General features: G+C 39.0%; 1 long non-coding RNA gene across 2 annotated transcripts; it reads right to left on the reverse strand.

Annotated features, from left to right (window-relative positions):
* Positions 1-322: 322 nt before the first annotated feature.
* LOC138411314 (uncharacterized) lies at positions 323-12,907 on the reverse strand. Of its 2 annotated transcripts, none has more exons than XR_011243954.1 (3): positions 12,714-12,907; positions 10,423-10,568; positions 323-513 (listed from the first exon to the last, which is right to left on the reverse strand). It is a non-coding gene; the product is annotated as an uncharacterized lncRNA (long non-coding RNA). The 2 variants fall into 2 exon arrangements; XR_011243955.1 differs by lacking the exon at positions 323-513 and adding an exon at positions 5,107-5,275.
* Between the last annotated feature and the right edge of the window lie 502 nt (positions 12,908-13,409).

Genomic DNA, 13,409 nt, shown 5'->3' on the forward strand with positions numbered 1-13,409 from the left:
CATAATTCATGTCTGTGAAAATGTCACTCTCTATTACACCCTTATGATGCCAGAGGAGCTCGAGCTGCTGAACGCAGTGGATGAATCCTGATTGAGATGCTGCCCTGTGCAGCGACTGTGATAGGAATGGTGGCCGTGATGATCAAGATGGCCGGTTGGCTCGGAGTCGTGTTTAAACCACGATAAGAGCTCTAGAAGATCTTGGAGAATGGTGTTGCTGTTTATAAAGTTAAAAATCTCACCTTCTCTATGTTAGTGGATTGGACATAAGCCAAACTAAAATGTAAACACATTTTCTCAAAGATGGTTTGTGTAAGTTTGGTTTTATTTGGTTATTTGATGTTATAAAAACAGAGTGAAATGTCACGATTGACAGCTGAGGCTGACTCGTGACTGGTCGAGCTCATGTGACCTCATTACCGTGGCTCCATCCCCCCAAATGCCACTGCGCAGGTTCTGCCTCCAGAATTGCAAGATGGCAGAGTTAGTATCCGGGAAATGCTGGCTTCATTTCTGGATAGTTGGAGGAAGTGGAAACACGTCATTCATCTTTATATACAGTCTATGATTTTAACACAGAGAGACTTAAATGAACTAATGAAAAGAACAAATCCCTGAAATTCAAATCTATTAATGCATTTTATCCTCATATTCATTAGTTGTATCATAATTAACCCCACAGAAATATCCCACTAAAGGCATAAGTGACTTCTCTATCTCTGGATTTCTTTTCAGCCATCTCTGTGTAGCAGAGTATTCTTCCCATGTTAGCCATGTTTCATTTAATAGTAGTAAAGTATTTGCAGAATGATCAGCGTTGATTTATAGCCAGGTGGAAAAGCAGAAAGCACACGCTCTGTCTTCAGTGCCACACTAATCACTGATTTGATTTCATGCACGATGGAACAAAACCACTCATCAAAAGCTGGGCAGATTTTTTTTTTTAAATCATCCATTCGGATGTTATCCAGATGTCGTGTTAAGAAGCATCATATAGACAAGAAAGTTTTTATGTAAAACTGATTAACATATAAAAGTCGTTTTTTCATAATTTACTCTAGCCTAAGTAAAGAGGAGGACTTTCATCTGACTGTGGTCGAGGCATCGTCCACCTGAATCAAACCAGATTCAGCAGAGGAGCGAGCATTTACTGAAGATCTTTAACCACAAAGAAAATGTCTCAAGCTGTAACACAGACCCAACATGGATAATATACAAAATAAGAAGTAGCAAATGTAAGTTGCTAAGTGCTGCATTTATTAATGTAAAATACCAACAGTGTGCTGTGAAGTCTGTTTTTCTCAGTATTGACATCCATCCTGAGTGATCCCATCACACGTGGTCAGGGCTGAGAACAAGTCTGATCACACCCAAGTCCTTACGTATTATTTGCATATAGAGCCGAGAAGTGAGACCTGACCACAAGTGGTCACAGGAGACACATGAAGAGATCATGCAGGGCTGTCCACTGGTGAGCAGATCTCTTGGGACAGATGTTAACACCAGGTCTGAACATGGCCTCAGAATGAAGCTGTGCATTGAATATGGGAAAAGGAAATAGCTTCTATCAATTCTTTGTGCATTATATAATTCACAGTTTAATAAGCATCATCTTTCATTGCAGACTAGTTCTCAATCAGGTGCCCTGACTCCCACTGACTCGACGTGAAGTGACAGTTTGAGGATTTAAAGTCTTAACACGCTCTCCACTTTTCATTTTTTGGGGGCAAAAAGTATTTGTATAATTCACAGCTTATCTCTCATCCTTCTAAGTTATTTGTCACAGCCCATGAAGGAAAATAATTATTCACATCCATTTAAATTACTTGTCAGAAGAAGAATAACCTGGTGCAAGTGTTTTTATAATTCAATCTTTTGTTTCACTATCAACCCAACCTAACTTCTTTTCCAGGAAAAAAGTTTTTCTGTCTTTCTGCACTTTAATACAAGGTCCACTTTAGAGCAGCTTTCTGTTGGTATAACTCTAGTGCCACTAAACTCCAAGTTATGTGCCTCTCATATCAGTTTAAATAATCTATGACCTTAAAGAGTCATTCGAAAGAAGACAAATCATATGATAATACTTGTTTTGCTTTTTCCACGGACATGGCTGAGATTTCATTTCTTAAAACAACAGTAAATATTTTACGCCGTCTACAGGAATCATGTGCTTGGCAAAGACACTCTGTTATGTAACAGGTTGTATTAAATATAGAAGCTGTAACTTTTTTAAGGTAACATTGAAGTGGAATGATATTTAATGGTTTAATCCTGATGATCAAAATTAATAGTTTCTTTATACCAGATTGAAAGTTAGAGAGAAAACTAGTCTCACACATAAAGTACTTTACAAATCACAAAGTTTCATAACAATTAGTCAGGGTTCATCATAGTTGTACTGATATGGAAACTGCTTAAGATTATTAAAAATTGCAGTTTAATGAATATCTTACAAAACCACCTCTGCCCTGAGTCACCTTCTGGTGTCGTCTGAGAAGCTGACAGGAAGCCAGGATTCTCATGTCACAGACTGTCAAGAGCACATACTACACAGGGTCCCAGCAAATAAAAAGTGCATTTTCTCAATGCAAGGGCACTTGCTTAAGGACTTAAGGAGTCCTGCAGGATGAAACTCAAATGTCATGGATGAAGCCTGTGTCATGAGCGCTGAAGGGAACATTGTCATCTTCAATAAAAAATATAATAGAATTCATAAATTAGTTTTACTTGGTTTTGACAATGAAGAATAGTCCGAGCAACTATCAACTCTGGCAGTGGTTTTACCCACAGCACAAATGCTCCACTTGAAATGGTTGTTTGTTTTTCTCAATATATGTCATAAAGATAATTTGTTATAAAACAATAGAAGACACTTCAGATAATAGCATTTTCTTGTAATATGGCTCATGAGACCATTTCTTGAGACAGTATTTGCACGTATTCAAAGTACCAAAAACATGCATATGCATAACCAATATTTAAAGATTTGATTAATTCTTAACATACAACAAAATGTTTGTTTTAGATGTTAAAATCATTAGAAATTTCAATGTTTTCTCCATTTGTCCTGTTTCAAAACACAACAGTCATCACAGCTGTAATGCCTTCAGTGCCTTATTGGATTGTTTATTTTCCCTTACCATACAACTCCAGCTCCAAATGGGTTTGACAAATTGACAGATTGCTACAGTTCAACTAGATAAAACATATGATAAATAATTTCTCAATAGGATTTTAGGTATCTGGAAAAGGGCATGGGAACTCCCATCATGCACTGAGCACTTGTGTGTCTCACGCTCGCTTGTTCTGCAGGAATGCTAACTCCAGAGCAGCAGGATCCTGATCTGACACAGCTCAACTACTTCTATCATTATCATTATTATTATTAATTGCTGGTGCTGCTATCATTAATAACATCATTACAGCTATAATTATCACTATTAATATTTTCATAAATGCACCAGTCTGACAGATCTGAATACAACGGTTACACAACTGTTCAGTATGGTCTCTCTGCCCCCCCTCCTCTCTCTTCTCTCCCTCCTTCCCACCCACCTCTCCTCTCTCCCCCATTTGTCTCATCTCACCCTAACCGGTCAAGCCAGATGACCGTCCACATTGAGTCCGGTTCAGAATCAATTTCTGTTAAAAGTGGTTTATTTTCTGGGTTTCTCGTTTTCGTTGTGGGGGCTGTTAGGTCTGTCTTTATATTGTGAGGTCTGGACCTTATTATGTAAAGAACCAGAAATAAGATATGTTGTGATTTGATTCTGTACAAATCCATTGAATTGATGAGATAAAAAACTAGTTCCCCTGTGACATAACTCACCAACAGAAGCTTTTTGTCGTTCTATTTTTCAGAACTGCTTCTTTTTTTAAAAATGGACTGACTCCAGGAATAGTCTCGAGCAATTTAAAAACTAGAATCCCCTGAGTAGAGGATTTGCTGTTACATTACAGTTTAGTTTCTCTCTTGTGAGTCCTGGCTCATATTTCACCATATCCTGCTAAAATTATGGAAAACTGTGCCCATCTGAAACCTCTCAAGGTCGGCCGAGTCAAGTGCCCTGTGTTTGTGCTCTCTTCGCCGTGGAGAGGGTCTCGGCAGGTTCAGAACACAACAGCACTTGGTTGCCTTGGCAATGGTGTGGTAATCAGATTAGGCCTAATGGTCCGCTCTGTGTTGACTCCCGGGGCAGCTCAGCACATGTGAAAGCAGCTACAATATGAACTGTGTGATGAACTCATTATTAACTAATTTCAGGTTCTAAACCTTTTTTTAATCCAAACATTTGTGCTGGATGGAAATCATAAGCCACAGATGTGCGGAGAGAAGTGAGGAAGGTGTGTTTACTGAAAACTCAGTTGACCATTTCTTCTTAATTGCTTAGAACTGGTTGTAACTGGTGGTATGAAGAGTATGAGCGAAAGCAAAACTTTACCAAAGATAACATCTATAACCAGGAATATCCCATCTCATCTTTACAAGGCAGATTGACAAAGTGAAAGTGTTGGTTTCTCTTCTGTTAAAATGATTCGCTCTCAGTATTTTAAGCTTTAAAGGGAGAATACAAGGTGAAGCACATTTGCAACATCTCTCTCCTCCCCAGTTCCAGTAAAATGTGAGTGTTAATCATCATCTTTTTTTTGAGTTAACTACAGAGCCTGATTGTAATAGCTGCTTTCCTGTGCAGGAAATTTCGTTCAGCCTAGCATGGCGTATCAAACCCGCGTGTTCTGTTCTTTTAAGGCCGGGGCTGTGGCGAGTGTTGGCAGGACAAAAGCTGATGGCGTGCACTGGCAAACAAGCATGGACTTGGACATGGTTCAGTGTGTAGAACTGAGTGATATCTAGAGGTGAATGTTGAATGTTGCAGCTGAATACTCCTCATCTCACCCTCCCCTTCCCAACATGAAAGAGAACGTGTGGTGAACTTTAGTTGTCATGAAAACTCAAAAGGTTTTAGTTTGTCCAGTTTGGACGACAGTTTAAAACATGGCGGCCCCCATAGAGAGGACCCCCCTCCATGTAAATATAAAGGGCCCATTCTATGGTAAAGATCATGTCACAAGGATCATTTTATTTTACACTATTAATACGTCATGATTGACAGCTGAGTGATGCGCTATTGGACGTTAGCGTGTATTGGCCTCGATCCTGCAGTTCCACACAAAGCAGACTCTGACTTCAGATGTGCAAGATGGCAGCGTTCGTATACAGAATATTTTGGCTTCTTTTCAAGATGTTGGGAGGATGTGGAGACGTGTAGTCCATCTATAAACACAGTATATGCAAATACATAGGTGAAACTTGGACTTGCTGCAGGAAGATTAGTTTTGTAAAGATGAAAATAACACCTCATTGTCTTAACATAGGTTGAGTTTCCTCATCCTAAATAGAAAGCATCATTAGCTCCTAAACAACGAGTCAGTCCCACTCTCTTATTTTGCAGAGCAGTGGTGAGCGTCAGCATTTCAAGGGTCAAAGTTCAACAACACGAAACTTAACAAGTGACAAATGAGACAGGATCCATTTAGCACAACAGAGTGCAAACGCAACATGTCACCTCTGTCATTGAAATGAATGGGGTGTGAAGTCAAGTGTGACTCCAACATAAGAGTAATTCAATAGGCTGATGCTGCTTTAGGCATTAGCAGCATTACGCACATTAGTTGGAGCTCAGCAGCAAAGCTCAGCAGGAAGAAAGTGTTCATGCTTATAAACTGTGTGTTCAATAAAAGACAATCATGTCTGTTTGTTTTTAAATTTGAGGAAAATCAGGTTGGGTGATTCAAGTTTCAGCTGAGTGTTTGAGTCCACAAAACACTTGTGGAGTTTCAGGGGTAGACAGTGTTGCAGCCAAATCCAATATAGTTAATGTAACTGAGGACTTTTTCCTTAAACGCAAAAAAACAACAGAAAAAACATAAAATGCCTCCGAACTGATCCGCTGGTGTCATACAAGTGTCGATCAGCCCCGACATTCAAATTCAACTTGAAACGTCATCTTATACACCATGAATAGTAGATAGTACTAGATCATCTTTTTTTCAATGAACTATCCCTTTAAAACACATAGTTGTCAAAAGTCTTCGATGATGCATGATAAATCTATAAACCATACATTTACACAGAGATGAGGCTGATCAGCGGATAGAGACGATGCCGGTGGCTTGATACCCTGCATCTCCAGTCAGCATTCTAGCGTGTCCTTGAGCAGGACCCTTGAAGGCTACATATGAAAAGTGTGTGGCATAAAAAGTGCTGTTCGAATCCCTGCATTAACTAGTGAATGCGACTTGTAGCGTGTAGCATATAAAATACAGTCCATTTATCATATATGCAATATTGACACTTTTAAGATGGACTAATTGAGACGCAGTCACTGAGAGGTTTTGTTTGGCAGCACTTTCCTTAACCTGCCACCCTGAGTAGAAAAACCTGAGGGACTCGACTCAAGTTTCCTGACACTTTCTGCGTGTATGTGCCGGAAGGAGGAAACTTCCCCTAATGACATTGGAGGAATTTTCCCACAGCCGAATGAGAGGGCAGCCAAGGGATTAATCTCTTCTACATGTTTGGAGTGGAACAGAACGATGCTGAATCCAACCACCTCCCAGTCCTGGAGGTCACTGTTACCCCCCACTCACACTAGTTGTTTTGTTAATGAAAATATATATATATATATATATATATATATATATATATATATATACAGCAATGTAAAAATACTCCAAGTAAATGCTTTGCATGGAAGTAGAAGATATGAGCATAGCAACAGTATTAGAATATTAGAATGAAAGTAGTGGTTGGTATGTTATACCAGCTTACTTTTGTCATGTCTAAAGATTTCTGGACTCAAACATAGAACACATCAAGGCAGGGAGGTGCAGCAGAGAAAATCCAACTCAAAATATACAGAGGAACACGTAGAACAGAACAACAACAACAACAATGTGTAAAATGTTCATCTTAAAAGTAACTAGTAAATAACTTGTAAAAGGAAGTATAAAGTACAATATTTCCCTTTGAAATGTAGTTGAGTGGAAGCATCATATCATAAAGTATCATAAAATGTAAATACTCAAGTACAGAACTTGAGTAAAAGTATTTGATGTCTGGCACTGAAAACAAATGTTATCTTGGGTTGTGTGAGTGCATTTATCTGAAATGATGAAAATCAACATGAAACCACAGACTCTCAGCAGAGCTGCTGCAGCTCACCCACTGCTGCGGACTTTACATGAACCTTGTTCTCTTCTGCACGGCACCAATCTAACTGCTGGCATCACATAACAATACTCACCCATGTGGCTCACACACACAAGTGAACTTGTATAATAAAGAGCACACAGTCTGCCAATATGACAAATGCACTAATTAAAGAATGATGTAGGGTCTTGTTTGCAGTGACCTCTTGGAAATGGAGTTCACTGGGAGAAATGCAATCATAGAAAGTTAGCAACAAACTGTTAAAGTACAATAAAGCATGCCCACAAGGCATGAGCTGTGTGTGGTATCCGATTCTTTCAGATGTGCAAATTCACAAAACTCATATTTAGCAATTCATGAATTTTTAAAACTCAATTTTATGTTTTTAGACTGTGCAGAGTCAAATGTGTTAGAGAAAGACATACTGTGTGTAGCAAACTTAATTTGAAAGAAAAATTGAAAGAGCTCTGCAGGAGAAATAAAGAGAAGGATTGTGATGAATCTGACGGGAAGGATTCAAAAATATAATCTATATATACAATTAAAAAACAAAGGGTATAACTGCTTATTTAGAAGTAAATGAGATGAGTGTTTCCTAAAGATGTTTCTAAAGATTTTTCTGTGTGGAAGAAAAGATCATATGAAACTATTATGGCCAGAAGAAGTTATCATCATATAGAGGACACATAGAACCTTGGTCCACCTCTGAATCACTGCTCCTCTGTCATCAGTGTTTGAGCAAAGCAAGTTTTTGGTTTTGTGTTCTCTGCGGATGCTCGACTCCCAAAAGAGGACAGACGAAGGGCAGGTTTTCATTTTTTTAAATTGAAAACTCCATGAAAACAACAGACACAATCAGGAGCCGATAAAAGCATGGCATATGAATACGGTGCAATTTAAAAAGTTAATTTCATGATTGCTGGAAATGAATAGACATGAAAGGACAAAGATCATGAAAAGACTGTTGGTCTGAGGGCAATCAAACAGCCTTTTCAGACATATGAACAGAAAAGACGGTGGTATTTGTTATCCCTGAGAGTGAAGCCGAAGCTGATTATGCTCACACTCAGACAAGATGAAAGAGAGTGACACTTCAAAAACAGAAATAAATTCACCCCTGGCCAACACAGAAGGGCTGTGATGAGCAGAGGTATCAAATCAGGATAATCCAGACGGATAATGGGTGAAATTTGTGTCAAAGTCAAAGCTGAAAACTGGACTTTACTCCACATTGTGATCGTCTGCAGCAAACTGTGTCCAACTTTTCTGTTTATCATCTCCACCAATGAGGTTGCGTTTTCATTGCAATGTATATAAAGATGGACGACATGACAGCTCCCCAAAAGTGAAGCCAAAGCATCTCTATCACCACCTGGTGGCTGGCTGCAGTATAGGTCATAAAGCCTGCCTCCTCCATATTAGTGGACAGGATATGGACCAAACTAAAAAGTCAAAGTCCAGAATAAATACATTTTTTCTCAATTATAAATTTGGTTCTAATTCATTATTTGATGCAATACAAACAAGGTGAAACAGGATTGACAGCTGACTTGTGATTGAGTGTTGAGTGTTTCGGCAGGATCACACTATCACAGCTCCATCCCCCGATCACTACTGATCAGATGACAAATGCAGAAGATGGCAGCCCTCGCGTCCGGCATATTTTGTCCTCATAGTGGTTGTAGTAGCAGAGACAAGTTGTCCATCTTTATGTAGGGTCTATGATCTCTCTGCTAACATGATTATGCACACATTTTCTTTACTTGGTGGAAGGATGAGGACATTAACTTTTGGTGCAGATTCATTAAGGAGACGGACTAGAATTTTTTCTTCAACATTGTAAAACTGGGTATACATCAAACAAGTACTACTGGACTTATATTGTTTTGTATATTTTTAATATCTAACTACATCCAACTATATTTCAAATTTTCTAAGACAAGATGTGGAGTTTGCATTAGCATGGTGGTTGGGCTAAAGTCCGCTCCTGCCTCAGAGGAGTTCTTGGAATATCAATCCATACCTTCACATCATTTATTTAAATCTCACCCGCAGCAGCAGGCGCACCGAGGGACAACTGATATCCACTGACAGACAATACAGCTTATTGTGGTCTCAGAGTAGAAATATCACAACGCTTCAAAGTATGAAACAATAAGTCAAACGTCAGTGAGGAGAAAAAATGTGATGTATTATACATTTACAGAGATTATTCCAGATATGGAGCTAAAATAATTGTCTGGAAGGATTTCATTTTGTTTTGAAAATGCCATTTTAAAACTACAATAGATGATTAGTATGATTTCACAAAGCATATAGGACGAGCTACTCTTTCATATGTCTGTGTAGATGATGTTTGAATTTACCTTTACCTTACAGGAGTTCATTTACAACAGATGTATTGAGTTCGTACTTAAAGGGACTGGTTGTATAAAACTGTATAAAACACAGTAGCGTGTTATCTTCCTCAAGGGCTGGACTGAAAGAACTCATAAACCAAGACAACACTGGGCAAAGGGGGAACTCCAAAGAGTCCCAAAGTGACCATTACAACAACTACTGCAACTTGTCTTTCATTGAAGGAACAAAGAAAAAAGAATAGAAAACTAAATGGGCATCACTAAAAATATTTTAGGGTCAAACAGTAACACCTCTATTTCTCCGTCTCTGCAAATGTCATGTTACAAAGAGAGAGCTGGTGTCTGAACTGTTTTCTAAGATAAAAAACCCAACCATTTTGGTTTGTGTTTATTTCTGCACCAAACCACCACTTTGGTTGTCTCTTCCATTTCCTATAGTCAAACACGGTCTCCTCCTGCTCTTTGACCAAAAATTCAATCACAGTTCAGCCAAAATCACTATTTTTTGAAACATCTCATTATTTAGGAGGAATACTGAGGAAATTGCAAGTTTATTGTTTTTTTTCATCCCTCTGCTTCTCTGACAGAGGATGAGTGATTATACAAAGTGCTGTTTCATTATTCTTTCTGATGCAGAAATGAAATGCAGCCTCGGTGGATGTATTTCTCTTCTACGTGTCCATTAAGCTTGGTGTTGTGCCATGTGGAATTTCAATGAATGACCCGAGCTATTTTTAGTTACACTCTGACTGATTTGTCTTTACCACTTAAGTATAACGCTGACAAATTATACAACCGTGCACGCACACGCCTGGACAGGCCTGGAGATTATGCTGCAATGTCAATTACCTGTCATGACTTATGAAGCAGATGGAGTCCGTCAGTGCCTCAGTATATGAAAGAGTCCAGTGGGGAATTCCTCCTCTCCGGTTTCTTCGATCTTGGAGCCTGATATTCTTCATCTCTTTAATCTCATTCTACCGTGGTCTACAGGTCTGCAATAAAATAACTTTAAGTTAAAGGTACAGTGTGTAGAATTTAGTGTTGGAATTGCATGTTGCAGCTGAACACCCCTCACCTCACCATCTCCTTCCAAACATGAAAAGAAATGGTGGGAGCCTTTAATTGTCATAAAAACTCAAAAGGTGTTTAGTTTGTTCAGTCTGGACTAATGTAAAAAACATGGTGGCCTCTGTAGAGAGGGTCCCCTCCATGTAAATATAAAGTATTTAAATATAAAGGGCCTTTTCTGGGGTAAAGAAAACTACAATTCATATAATTTAGATGAAGCGAACTAGTGAAAACATCATGAGGATTATTCTACATTAAATTTCTGTCAATAGATCCTTTCACCTAAATCTTACACACTGGACCTTCAGAGGATGCTGGTTCTTCAAATGGAAGAGACAATTGCTCCTTTCAGCCTCTGTGTAATTCTCTTTAGCTGCACGGATGAAGATCTATGGATTCCCAGATCTCGGGTGGTGACTGAGCTAGACTGTTGCACTTACAGCCCCGAAACTGTCGATCGTTAGCATATTTAAAATTTCTTCTTAGAATAAATTTTATTATAAGCTTTTATGAGGAATTTATGTTTTTGTCTGTGTTTGTTTGTCAGTTAGTAGGAAGGATGCATTATGAGTCAGGGAAGAACCCTTTGATTTTTGGTGTGGATTTGAATAAATTCGCTAATCCAGGAATTTTGTTCCTGCTCTGCTCTGTTTCCCTCAGAATTCATTCAACGTATGGTGGTCGTGGGGATGTAACAGATTCCAAGTGACAGACAAGTTCTCGTATGAGACAGAGAACTGCATGTCACTTGCAGGTATGAGCACAACAACATCTGACCTTTAAGGTCAAACTGTCTGCGTCAGGAAAGAAGCCATTGAAGTTTGGTGAACATTCAGATCAGGGGGCAGATCCAGTAATTTTATTGCCATACACATTGAGTGATTTTAAATGTGGTCTTAAAAGGGGACATGTTGGCCTTCGTAAAGGTATGCACTCTACTTCTCTAGTTTCTGTCTGTGGAGCTGAAAAGGGCTCTATAAATAAATGTATTATTAAAGCTATTATTGTTATTATTATTATTATTGCCTATGTTGTAATGGACAGGTAAAATTCACTATATAACTCAATGACAGATTTAAAAAAACATGTATCATCTTTTCTGAGGTTTCAAAGCTACATCTCATGATGCTAAGTGCCAAACAGACACAAACAAGCCGCTCAGAGCAGCGACCACATGCGTCTATACGAGAGGAAGAAAAACACTGCTGTTGAGTTCCTTTGTGCACATAACCGAGGTTATGTGAATCGACCTGTGTGAGCACTCGAAGGCCCAGACAGAGCAACCGCAAGGGCTTTGTTCTTCCTCTGTAGGCCGAGGTTAGATGGATAATTAGTGTGTTTGTTATTGTAAATGTTATACAGCAGATAAAAGAAAAATGCTCAAAGGAACAAACAGAAGAGAGCAGTGATTTCCCGTAAATGGGAATTTGTTCTTAATAAACCTTTTTTTTTTTAACTAAAAGAATAGACGGTGATTTTACAAGATATGTTTCCCTGCAGATCAATTCACAGCACAGCCATCAGTTAATGTAACAATACCAAATATATTATTTAAACCTTAGTTTAAAGATTAGCTTTGAGCCCTGCAGGTGGTAATTTATGCCCAATGCTTCAATTGTTGCCAATAGTTCAAGCGAGACAACCACAGGACACAAGGAGCTAATTTCAACAATGGTGGAACTTTTTGAAGAGAGTCTTTGAAATTCATATTCAAACTGACCTGTTTGAATTTAAAAAACATTCAGTCTGGACGTGCATCAGACTGCCTGAAGTATTTTGCCCTGTGATCTTGCAGAGGATGCTCACTCTCAGCTCGGCCTATTGCATGCCCTCTTGACTCATCAGTAAAGTAAACCAGTAATGTTCTGTTGTTTTGCTACAAAAATGGACGACACTAGCAGGCAAGCCTGTCCTGAGCGGACAATCATGACTCAAAAACATGGGTGGGTGGGTATAGTATTTCGGTTGTAAACCAAAGAGAGCAAAGAAATTATCAAGGTTAAGGCAGTTTGTTGTCTTTGTGCCTGCAAATGACTCTCTCTTCAACAACAACAACTCTGCAGGCTCACCTGTTGGTTTCCAACCAGACAGCCGGCAAGTGGAGCACCGTACGTCCAACCTCATCAGAGGGCGTATTCGAACATATTGAAATTAATTGAGTCATGTCAGGTTTGTTCAAACTTGGTTAGAGGGAAAAGTGACAGCCCGAGTAAATGATTCCAACCTCCTGCACTGCCACCATGTTTGTTTTTCATCAGCAACACTGGACTCTGCACTGCCCTCTAGGGGATGTATTGCTTAGCAACCGCACCAACATAAATTTCTTGGAATTTCTTGTCACGTAAATGTGTCACTTATAGACAAGCACGTTGACACTTTTCTAAAAGGGGAATTCATGGTTCTCATAGTGAGTTTTATTTGTATTATATGTGGATATGGTGACCAGACAATAACACAACCAGTTATGATGCTAATTGATTTGATTGGGTTTTTAATAGGCAATGTTGCTGTCACTCTGTTTTTACATATTTCTTCAGAGCGTGAACCTCATTTTGTCGACATCTGTGAGCTCTAATCTGACCGGCAGATACGTGGATACACTTCTAATCACGTGACGACCATGGCCTCTCACACCTGCCACTCTTAGTCAATCAGCTGTGAGGTCAGGAGACTGAAAATATGTTCTGTATTTACCAAAAATCATCAGAATCAAAAAGGCAATAAGGACTGAGGAGAATTTTTAAACTATAAGCCCTTTGACTGTT

This window comes from Paralichthys olivaceus, chromosome 8 (assembly GCF_024713975.1).
Source record: "Paralichthys olivaceus isolate ysfri-2021 chromosome 8, ASM2471397v2, whole genome shotgun sequence".
Lineage (NCBI taxonomy): Eukaryota > Metazoa > Chordata > Actinopteri > Pleuronectiformes > Paralichthyidae > Paralichthys > Paralichthys olivaceus.